Source organism: Heliangelus exortis, chromosome 4, assembly GCF_036169615.1.
Source record: "Heliangelus exortis chromosome 4, bHelExo1.hap1, whole genome shotgun sequence".
NCBI lineage: Eukaryota > Metazoa > Chordata > Aves > Apodiformes > Trochilidae > Heliangelus > Heliangelus exortis.
Window position 1 is genome coordinate 8083686 of NC_092425.1, and position 11935 is coordinate 8095620.

Below are 11935 nucleotides of genomic sequence, written 5' to 3' on the forward strand. Positions count from 1 at the left end.
ACATTTATTTCAACGTAGAAAATTCCATTTAAACTTTCTCAGAAAACACATAAGAACCCAAGATGAGTAAGAATCACCTATTAAAATAAAAATCATTGAAAGTGAGTAAGCAGCAACAGATGCATTTGTTTTTTTGGCTAGGTGGATACCAACAACACCTAAAGAAATTGAGAATCTATTAAAAGAAGAGTTAAAACTTCAAGGAAAACAATTACCTGTGTTACAGTAATTGGCAATTTTGTCAGTTAGTGACTTGCTTTTTGTGTATCCAATAAGAGGTAATTTTGGTAACCTGCAATTCACCACAAGCACATGAGAGAAAAACTCAATTCCCAGTCCTCTATAACAGAAATCACAGCAGAGATTTATAACAGCCCCAGATCATTAGCCAAGGTCTGAGAGAGAGAATAACCTAAACATTGCATAATCTGTCTTTGTAGAGGTAGATGTGGGCCCTCTTTAGCATAATTAATCCAAACACACAGCAGTCAGCGTAAAGCCTGGGCACTTCACAAGTAGGTGGGTGTTAGTAAGCAGCCCTGACCAGCTCAGACTCTGGATTTTGGTTCTTTAATAGTGGACAAAATGTAGTGACATCTCTGCACTGAAATTCAGAAGGCAATCAGCTATATATTACTGTCTTCATATTATGTATAGGGAAACCATCAGCAAGAGAAAGAAAAGCCACTTTTTCAAGATTTCACAGCTGGCTCATGCTGAGGTGAGAACAGAGGCAATTATTAGATCTACACTTAACACACCCAATCAAACACCTATAATCATCTTCTAAATGCTGGTATAGCACAACTATGTAAATCTGGGATTTCTCCCCAGCTGAGATGAGAGAAACCCCACCACACCTTTTGCTCTGAAGTGTTGTTGAAGTTCACCACTTTCTCCTGGAGTTCTCTCCTAAGCAGGAGTCCCTGTGGAGCAGCCTTCTCTGACACATTCCCTTTCCTCCATCCCCACATAGCATTTCATGATAGAGCTTTTCCTGCTGTTCCCACAATTTCTTATTGATTGCATCCCAGTGTCAAACCTTCCAGATACCCAGAACAGCTGCCTCAGACCTCTACTCTGTCCCAAATATCAAGCAACATCTACTTCAGGGACCAAGGCTGCAATGATGATGTTGGCAGGACAGAAACCATCTGCTGCACCCATATGATCTGATACACAGTGCTGGGAGACATGAGCACTCATGGTTTTCCACTTGGCCACTGTTCTTCCCTTCAACTATCTTGCTCCCCTGGGCCTCATCTTACATGAAGTTATTTGGAACAGAATACTTCAAATGTCTTACTGGAAAAAAAAAAAAAAAAAAAAAAAAAAAAAAAGAAAAAAAGAAAAAAAGAAAAAAAAGCAGAAAGAAGGCAGCTGGCCAGGGAAGTGGTAGAGTCACCATCCCTGGGGTTATTTGAGAGATGTGTGGATGAGGCACTTAGGGACATGGTTTAGTGGTGAACTTGGCAGTGTTAGGTTTATGTTTGACCTTGATAACCTTAAAGGTCTTTTCCAAACCTAAACTCTTCTAAGATTCTAGAAAAAGGAGTTGAGACAGCTACAGCAAGCTGAGGACACCTATCAAGAAACCAATAGAGGAAAAGGCTGGGAGCTCTGAGAAACATAGCAGGAGTCTAAGAGCCCAGAAATGGACTGCAGAAGTCAAGCTCCTTCCTAACTGTTCCAAGTACAGTACATTAGATATACAAGGGAAGCTCCTGTCTGTGCCAGGGAGCTGAATCAATATTAAAAGGGATCAAGTAGGAAATGTCTAACTGCACTTTGAATAGCTAAATTAAGGGAGATGAATCTTATCCTTAGGGCCACATTTCGCATCCTTTCTTCCTTCTGAGTAGTACATTGCTTAATCCAAAATGACTATTTGCAAAGTATATATCTTTGCAAAATGAGCAAGGGCATTACAGGCTGACACTTAAACCATATAAATCCAGAGCTATGGATTAGCTTTTACTGTGTGCAGAACAAGCTTTGATTGTGCTGTTAGGCACTACTGAATATACAAATACTAACTAGGTAGCAAATAAGCAGTTTAACCAAGCAAAGCCTTCTGAACTTAGCATTTGTTGCCACATTCTCCTATTGACAAAATGTTGAGTAAGGATAGATATTTTTCCCCTCTAAAATTTTTGGTTCCTTACTTCTGCTAAACTTCTACACTTGAAAAATGCTGCTGAATTTGTACATATACATATACATATATATATATATAAAAGAACACAGGACAATTTTAAAAAGTTGTTAGCATTACTACAGTCTTAATGACAGTAAAAGGGTTTACAGAAGCCTGGCAACATGAATATTGTATGATCCCACCACGCTGATTACAATGCTCTGCATGCTAAAATCAGGGTTAGAGCACTGAATTTAGTACTGCACAGAACATTGGATTTAATATTGAACAATGACACTGCACATAAAATTTATAGTGCAATTTACATGTAAGCTTTAAAGACCAAAATCAAGATATCATAAAAGAAAAAAAATACATGGTTTATTACTTTTTATTAGTTAAGAAAATGACTGATAGCAGCATTAAGTCAGGCATGGTACAAATTACTAAAAAGGTGTAATTACACCATTGTCATCTCCTAGTAGTAGTTGGATATGAATTAATACATTCGTAGTCTTTAAGGCCTGATAACAGCATCCAATCTGATTGCCAATACTCCATCCATTAATTTTTTCCCCATTTTCCCTGTAGCATGCCAATAAGCAAGTTTTTACTGTAATAAACAAGAGAGAAATGATTCTGTATTCTTCTGGCCCCCCCACATCCAAACTCTGAAGCAGTGCTTCTGTTTCCTATGACCCCCTGGTTACACCTTCGGCTTTAACCAGGGGCTGAGACCAAGTAGAATACAAAAGTGATACAGTGGTTGTAGCAAGGAGAGTGGAAGAGGCCAAAATTGAGTGGGATAACTGTTACTGAAAATAAACCATCCCAAGTGAACTCCCAAAACTCAAAAAAACCCCAACCCTTATCAGTTCTACTTCTAAAAAAGATTCAACTATTTGTGGACTGTTACCAAGTCTAACTGGAGCCTAAACGGGAGAATGAACATTTGGTATTAATTTGAAATTTTCAGGAAATACACAATCCACACTTCCCCTTGGCAGTTTGTTTCAAAGGTTAATCACTCTTGGCACAAAAATCTGTGTCTTATTTCTAATTTGAGTTTATGAATCTTCTGCTTCCAGTCATTAGTTCTTGTTATGATTTTTGTATTAGATTAAAACAGCCCATTAGTACATTTTCTCAAGCCTGTCAATCATTTTCTATGGCTCTTTTGCACATTATTTTCAGGTTGTTGTTCCATTAAATACCAAAATCAGATTGCGCAGTGTAGTAGAATAAGTCTTATTAAAAACACTACTTTTACAATGGAGGTAAAAATTGCTTCTTTACAGCAAATCTGTTATCCTGCACAAGAAAAAGATACAGAAAATATCCGCAGGAGACCCAGTCCTGATGGCAAGGCCAGAGCTAGTATTTCTATGTTGTTTCTCCATCCACTTTCTAAAAATTTTAGTGATATATCATAGAATCACAGCAAGTTAGGGCTTGGAAGGGACTCTGAAAAATCATCAAGTCCAACCCCCCTGCCAGAGCAGGGTCACCTACAGGAGGTCACACAGGAATGTGTCCAGGTGGGATTTGAATGTCTCCAGGGAAGGAGACTCCACACCTCCCCTGGGCAGCCTGTGCCAGGGCTCTGTCACCCTCACAGTGAAAAAATTCTTCCTTATATTTATACAGAACCACCTGTGCTCCAGTTTATAACTATTGCCCCTTGTGCTATTGTTAGCCACCCCTGAGAAAAGCTTGACTCCATCCCCCTGGCTCTCTCCCTTTACATATTTATAAACATTAATGAGCTCACCCCTCATTCTCCTCTTCTCCAAGCTGCAGAGCCCCAGCTCCTCAGCCTTTCCTCATAAGGGAGATGTTCCACTCCCTTCATCATCTTGGAGGCTCTGCCCTGGACTCTCTCAAGCAGTTCCCTGTCCTTCTGGAACTGAGGGAACCAGAACTGGACACAATATTCCAGATGTGGCCTCACCAGGGCAGAGCAGAGGGGGAGGAGAACCTCTCTCGACCTACTGACCACCCCCTTCTAATGCACCCCAGGTGCCATTGGCCTTCTTGGCCACAAGGACACATTGCTGGCTCATGGGCATCCTCCCATCCACCAGCACCCCCAGGTCCCTTTCACCTGTGCTGCTCTCCAACAGCTCAGTCCCCAACCTGTACTGGTACCTGGGGTTGTTCTTTCCCAGATGTAAGCTACATTCAAGTATTCTGTCCACCTGTTTAAAAACTTATCCTAGGGTATAACAAAACCCCCATCTTTATTTTATATGCCCACCATATTGTGTTTGATCCACTGGAGTATTTGGCAATTACTTAATTCATTCTGTCACTGCAACTAATTGCCTATGCTTGAAAAGTCTTCTTTATACTCCAGCATCCATTGTCTTCCAGACTTCTCCAAGCTTTACATTTTCCTAAGCCTCCTATCTTTTTGTCATTGAATTTTTCTAGACTTTATTCTATTAGTCACAAGTTCCATGAAGTATAGAGTACAAAGTTGGAAACAATGATTAGGTTTTTCTGATGATCAGCATTAGTGTAGTCTGTCTACCTTTAAGCAGAGTTACCTGCAGTACCACATTGTTCCTCAGCATGCTATGTGTATGACACTAAAACCAATTTTATATAAGCCTCATTTAAATGTGCACCACATTTCAAAGCTAGGCAGCATTCAGCAATACCCACAAAGAGAATGAAGTATCTGTTTCTACAGATCTACCCTGTATTTTTCACACTTGTTGGAGAACTGATGGCAGATGTGTAAGCACGAATAGGTAATGGGCTCTATAACCCCTATGTCCCATCTCACCTGGCACAAAAGCTTTATTTGCTGTAAGCAAGGGAAAAGTTTAGTAGGATATGATCTTAGTCTGTGTGTGATACACTAGCTCTGCTTTACATATTTCTTGATGTAGAATGCATAATTTATTCCCTTTGCTAGTGTTAGATTTGGATCCTTGTCTGTGTCTGGGCCATCTTTATGCTACTACCACTACAATAAAACCTGGCGTATCTATGAAGACACATGATCTACATCATCATAAACATATCCAAATCAAATGCAGCATTACCAAAATTCCACTGGAACAGGTATACATTAAAGGTATAAAATTACAGTTTAATAGAATAAAACTTTAGATATTCTTAAACCTGGTTATGGATTTGCTATTTACAATACACAGAAACAGAAGTCTTGTATGAATAATGTATTCCACAATTTAAGCATATGCTGTGCTATTCACTGCAAAATGCTGCAATTTTATCCTTTCCCCAGTTTTAAAAGGAACTGAGAACATTTTTTCTCTGATATGTTTCCTCCACCTATCTATGAATCTAATATCAGGTTAAGTACAAGGTCTTCTCTTTTCATCTTGTGTCATTATTATGAATATTAATAATAGAAAGAGAGTTACTACATTTCTTAAAGAACTCCATCGATGTAACGAGCCATCAACTGAAGTGTAACATATTTTCTATGCTCAGATACTCAACAAGCACCTGTCTTTAAATGGAAAAATTTTGCACATGATTTCTCTGCACAAACGCAGCTTTATCACATACAAAATATTTTCTTACATTTCCTGCAGTTTAAAGATGCCAATTAAAACCAAACCCAAAAAATCCCCCAAAGAGGTATGAATATCTAGAGAAGGAATAAATACCAAAGAAAATGTTATAATGCTCTACAAAGTCACAGTGAACTTGCATCTTGCAGACTGTGCCATGTGATTCTCTCTCTGCACAGGCTTTAGTAGGAAACCAGAAGGTCTTCAAAGAAGTCAGAGGAAATTATTACATGGATTCTGTGTTAAGAATTTTATTAATAAGTACTTTTTCTGTGAGGCTGCGAAAGTAATGAATTACTGCTCTGCACTTGCCTCAACAGACTCATACTCTCCCTCAAGTATTTGCATTTCCTCCCCAGTCCCTATTAAAGAGAAGATAGCAGGGTAGATAAATGTTCAGTCTCTCCCAATATAATCTTTTCATTTGATTTCCTTCCTTTATTCTGAAGGTAAACCACTTACTTCTGAGATTTTGACCTGGATTTTGCTCAGGAGTCTACCTGCTCTTAATTTGCCCACTTTAAATGAAAACTACCCCTTCCATCTTATCTCAACTTGGATCTGCAAGTGAAATGTACTTTTTTTAATCATATTTTACCAATCATTAGAATATTTTAATTATATTTCTGAATTTTCTTAGAGACGACTTATCTGTGAATATATGGACCTAACAGGTTCCACAGCATTCTACATGAAGAGTACATCTACCAGACTCCTACACTTGTCAAGAAGAACTATTCCAGCAGAGGTCCCTCTTGCTTTCAGCAGAGTTCCTGTTAATCAATAGGAGGATCTGGATCAGTCCCTCAGAGTGAAACACTCTCTGGTGACAGAAAAGTTAAGTTACACCTGAAGTTCTGCTGAAGAGAAAAAGGCTGTTGACCACAAGGAAACTGAAATAAGCATCTCTAGATTACTGTTGCATGGCATCAGAATGGAGAGTTTTGTTCTGATTTTGTTTTGATTGCCCTCAATGTTTCTCCATTCTGTCTCCTGGATCTTTTAATTTCCCTCTATTAAACACAATCTAACAATGATACCACCTTCAGGATTTCCCCTCTTCCAATAATACTCCCTCTGCACATGAGGAAAAACTATGGAAGACTTATTCAGAAAAACACTTCCTTTTAGACCTCTTCTCAAATACTAACTTTACTGTGGTCATGATGCCTAGAAAGAATTCCTATCTGGCACTAGTTAAACAAAATACTTTATTTAAATGGAATCCATTATTCCATTTTTTGCTAAGCATTATGTTTTTTAGAGCTTGCACTTTTTATGTGATTTATCCATGATTCTGTGTCCTGTTTTCTTAGCAGGAGACCAACTGTGTTAGCATTTACAGTAGACTATGTAGGACAGAGATGTGTTACTCCTTTGCTGTTGTTCATTAACTACACTCACCATATACTTAGGAAGTCAATTTAATCTTCATATTCTTGCTGTAATGAATAAATAAATCAGAATGAATGCTACCTAAACATGTTCACTGACAATTCAATCCATCTCCGTTTAGGACTGCTTTCCAGCTTCAATTGCAGTTCAACTTTTCAGCTTCAAGACTTTCAAATTCATTCTTCCTAAGACACATACAGTATTTAAATAACACAGCAAAGTCTGGAAGAGCAGAGCACATGATATGTGCATGAAGTTTCACCTTCTAGCAACATCTAGCTGTACTAATTAAACTCCTATAAATGGTCTTGACGTTAATGTATTAGTCCTGTCCTTAAGTGGTTAAAACGCAGGGTAAAAGGGTGTGAGCATTGACTAAGATACTGTTCAAACAGAAATCTAAACTGACTTTGGGATCTGTTTCTCAGCTAAATTCAATTGACATACTGGAGAAGTGAAAATAGGCCTTACTTCATTTGCATTAACCAAAACATCATATTCTATACCATTTAGCCCATTTGATATCTTGTCTTTTTTTAAGTCTTGTCTTTTTTAAGTCTGCCTGAGTTCTGGGTTTGTTCCTTCCTAGCTAATAAAGGGGGGGGGGGGGGCAGAGGGGAGGAAAGCACACAGCCCTGCACTTCCAGTTTTTAAGTCTAATCAAAGCTTGGCTTCTGTTTGAATATCTTACAGAATCACAGATTTGTCACAGTTGGAAAAGAACCCTAAGACCACCACGGCAAACTGTCAACATCCCTCCCCTCCCCAGTAAAATATCTGTATCAATATCTGTATTACTTACTGCAGCACATCCTGAATTGCCTCAGCTACAAGGCTTTGGATTGCAGGGATTGCAGGGTGACTCCACCACCTCCCTGGGCAGCCCATTCCAACACCTAACAACTCTTTCAGTAAAAAAATTCTTCCCCATATCTAGTCTAAAGCTCCCCTGGTAGAAATTCAGGCCATTTCCTCCAGTCCCATCATTATTCACTTGAGGGAAAAGGCCAGCACCCACATCCCTGCAAAATTGTAGAAAGCCCTTTTTCTGCTCACAGACCCATGTCTTTCAATATCTTTGAAGGAAGATGACATAAAAACATGGTCTGTAAACTTACAGTGAACGAAAAGTAAACTTTTAGTTTGCACCATAAATTACAGCTATTTTCAGCAGAAAGGTCTAATCTCTTTCCTGGGTCATCTAATTCTATCACCTTTCAGATATCTCTTCATGATAAGCCTAAGAAGCCTCTGTAGCAATCTAGTTTCCAAGATACTAAGCTATAAATACAGAAAATTAAATAAAACTGAAGTACTGTAGCTGCAAGCAAAGAGACAATATCATCCACTTAGAAATTTCATATACTCAGCTGTACAGAAGTCACATCAAATGCTCATAGCACAGTGATTCAGGTACAGGCCTCACATACAACTGCTGCAGAAGGTCAGTGGTTATTGTGAGCTTTATTCTTTCAGCAAATTCTAAGGCACAGATGTCCAATTATTTAAAATCAAGCTATCATTCTTAATGGGAAAGCTACCATTTAAAAAGAAGCAATGTTTCTAGCAGCCTATCCCCTGTTGCCAAATGTACCAAATGTACAGGGGCTCAATCACTTCCCTGCTCCTCCTGGCCACACTATTCTTGATACAGACAAGGATCCCATTGGCCTTCTTGGCTACCTGGGCACACTGCTGGCTCATATTCAGGTGACATGTTGAGTTATGTCCCTGCTGTCATGAAGAAAATGTATGACAAAGTCACTTCAAAGAAAATGAATCACAGAATTGTCAGTCAGAAAAGACCTCTAAGATCACCATGTCCAACTGGAAACATCCCCCCCCAAATAAAATATATGTATATACATACATATATATATATATATCAGTATCTGTATCACCCATTACAGCATATCCTGAAGTGGCTCATCTACATGGTTTTTAAATAGTTGCAGGGATGGTGATTCCCCCACCTTCCTTGGTAGTCCATTCCAATTCCTGAATGCTGTTTCAGCAAAGAAATTCTTCCTAATTCTAAATTTCCCCTGGTGCACCTTCAGGATATTTCCTCTGCTCCTATCATTGTTCACCAGAGAGAAGAGGTGAGCCCCCACCTCCACTCAATCTCCTTTTAGGTGGTTATAGAGATCAGTAAAGTCTCTCTTCTCAGCCTCATTTCTTCTCCAAACGAAACTTTCCAAATTTTCTCAACCTCACTTTATAGGACTTGTTTTCCAGACCCTTTACCAGCTTGTTTGCTGTTCAGCAGCAAAATGTCCTTCTGGTAGTGAGGCTCCCAGAACTGAACACAGAACTCGAGGTGCAGTCTCACCAATGCCAAGCACCATCATTTCCCCTCTCCTGGTGGCCGCGCTCTTCCTGATACAAGCCAGAAAGCTGTTGGCCTTCTTGGCTACCTGGGCACACTGTTGGCTCGTACTGAGTCAGCTGTTGGCCAGCACCCACAGGTCCTTTTCTGCCTGGCAGCTTTCCAGCTGCTCTTCCCCAATCCTGTAGTGTTGCATGGGGTTGTTGACCAAAGTGCAGGACCCAAAACTTAATTAATAAGTTAACTTATTTATTAATTAATAAGTTAATTAATAACTTAATTAATAAGGCTTAATTATTAATGCTCATTTTACTGACCTTGGCCCACTGGTCCAGCCTGTCCAGATCCCTTTCCAGAGCATTCCTGTCCCTGAGGAGATCAACACTCCCAACCCACTTGTTCTCATCTGTAAACTTACTGAGGAAGCACTCAATCCCCTCATCTAGATTATTAATGAAGATATTGAACAAGACTGGCCCCAAAACTGAGCCCTGGGGAACCCCACAGGTGATTGGTTGCCAACTGAATTTAACTCCATTGACTGCAACTCTCTGGGCCCTGCCATGCAGCCAGTTTTAACCCAATAAAGACTTTGTGTGTCCATGCCACGAACTGACAGCTTCTCTAGGAGGACGCTGTGGGAGACAGTGTCAAAGGCTTTACTAAAGTACAGGTAGACAGCACAATTCTTATTTTTTTATTTTTAACACTCAGGCAAACCATCTCTCCTGCCCAACTAGGGTGCTGATGCAGTCATTTGAAAGTGCACGGTGTGAATGTAACATATGATGGATACAAACATTAGGATAAAAAAAACCAAGGATGATTTATATGAGGGATGGAAAAACTTTTTTTGTTATAGGAACCTCTTTTATCAATGAGGAAAATTAGCTTTAGACAATCAGTACAACTCTTATATAAGCATTAAAAATGAGAATCACAGAAAGTAAGAGAAGCAGATAAAGCCTTAGATAAGGTGATCAAAGAAAATGTTCCAGTCATTTTAATATTATGTGGTATTTGAGATAAAACAAGAAAAGCTACAATTTTCACTAATTGAAGAGCAAAGGCACAATGGCATTTCAGCTGATCATCATAACATCTCATTCTGTCAGCTGCCCAGACATAAAGACCACTGCAAATCCTATTTACCTTTGCAGCACAGTTAAAGACTTCAGGTAAAGAAGAACACTTTTGGGATGCCAGAGCACGACTAAAGTTTTAAGTTAACTACCTTGACTAACACTTAGTTTCATTCCTATGGTTTCAAATCACACTGGCTCAACTTCACAAGATTTCACAATTTTCTCTGCTGTTACTCCAGCTGCTGGGAAGAAGGGCACTTTGACACCATTGAAGCTGCAGCTTTGTCTGTGAGCACCCATATTACTGGGCAAGCTGACACCTGGCAGCAGGACACTGCTTCCTCCTCCTCCATTGTGGGCTGTGAAAACCATAATTTTACAGGGGCAGCCTCAAGTTCATTGGAGGCAGCAGAGATGTTTACATGCACTGCATTACAAATAATGATTTCATGCAGGGCATTGCTTACTGTGCAGCACAGAAAGCCAAGTGGTGTCTTCTTAGAACCTCCATCCTTAAGCTACAATGGCTTAAAATACTCTTGCATTTAGTACTGGGAGATCATGGCAATGAAAAAAATTGCTCATGAATATTTGAGAAAAAAGTTTGAGAAAAAATTTGAAAAAAAAGTTTGCCAGTCTAAGATTAACTTACTTAAAACAGTAATTAAAATAATGCCTCTTCATTAAGACAGTTCCAATGCTGGGTACCCTGGAGTGCTTGTAAATATTTGTCTATTTCACTGGAAAGACTTGCATGGTTCTATAACAGCAGATACAGACCAGGCTTTTGTTATAAACCTCTTTCTCAGTTTCACTACTCAGATGAGCTTAATAACATTTTAATTTGTCTAAACTAGAAGGTTCCTATAGCATGAAAGTTACTAGGATAAAACATCTATTAGATGAAACAGTAGTTTTGTTCCAGTAATTTATTTGCATGTTTATTAGCAGTCACATACATCTTTTTATGTTTCTAACTGTTTATATCTCTAACGTTTATCATCATTATTATTATTATTATTATTATTATCCTCTCCTTTGGCAGGAGAGGAGTGACAAAGAACTCCATTTGCTGGAGAAAGAGCACTACAAAAAGGGACAGGAAGTCTCAATGAGGGCCTCTGCAATGTCTTACAGTACAGCACAGAATGTTAGGTGTGATTATAGCAATTTGTAGTTAAGATTGCCCAAGGGGAGGCTGATATGTCTGCAAAGGCAGCTAAGAAACATTTATAGTGCAGGACTGTAGCTCTTTTTCAGAGATGGGTGTAATCCTGCAAATCACTTGCTTTTTGCACATCTAGTTTTTAAAAGAACAAATGCCACAGCACAATCCTGAAAGGCAAAAAATGAATCTATCCATATCACTATTTTTCAAGCCTTGATAATTATCTTTTTTGCTCAGCTATGAAATAGAAACTTGGTGTCTGTAATTTGTGAC